This window comes from Lucilia cuprina, chromosome 6, assembly GCF_022045245.1.
Source record: "Lucilia cuprina isolate Lc7/37 chromosome 6, ASM2204524v1, whole genome shotgun sequence".
In the NCBI taxonomy this organism is placed as follows: domain Eukaryota; kingdom Metazoa; phylum Arthropoda; class Insecta; order Diptera; family Calliphoridae; genus Lucilia; species Lucilia cuprina.
In genome coordinates, this window is record NC_060954.1 from 39,011,902 (window position 1) to 39,012,661 (window position 760).

Sequence of the window (760 nt, forward strand, 5' to 3'; positions counted from 1 at the left end):
TGAAATTAAGCACGTAGAGCCCGGATTAAGTGAGGACCTATAAAAGGGGACTTTTTGGTACTTTTCCGTTCTTTAAAAGATGCATTTTGAATTTTCAATAATATTGAACCTAGAAACATAAAATTAAGCGTTTAGAGTCTATTTTTAAGTGAGAACCTATAAAAGGGCACTTTTTGGTACTTTTTCGTTCTTCAAAAGGTACTTTTTGTGTTTTTTAAAATATTGATCCTAGAAACATGAAATTAAGAATGGCTTAAAATCCGCATGAGATTAATTACGAACTACACTAGTAACTAATCTATTCCATAAAGGTGTTTGGAACTCAAAAGGACCAAAGATTTTTATAAGAAGATCAAAAAGTTGCTTAAGTTTCGAACAGCTATTTATGGAGTTAATTCAGTTATTATTTTCTTGTAACTCACGGCGAAATGGAATTAAAATTTTGTTGTTGTTAGTATAATGTAGACACATAATATTATTATTATCAATTATATAATTTTGAATAAATCAATTAAAATAGAAATTATAGCACTTTGTACACAATGCCAAAAAAAGTTGCTTACGTTTCGAACAATACTGTATATACATTTACAATAATGATATTTATTTTATTCCATTACGATGAGGGTAGCGAAGCACACTGGGTATAGCTAGAAAGTTTTAATAAATAATTAATAAAATTTAATTAATACTAAAGTTGTTCCATACAATTGGAAAAATTGTTTTTTTGTACGTGTATGCTATTGCAAGTTTAGTTGCA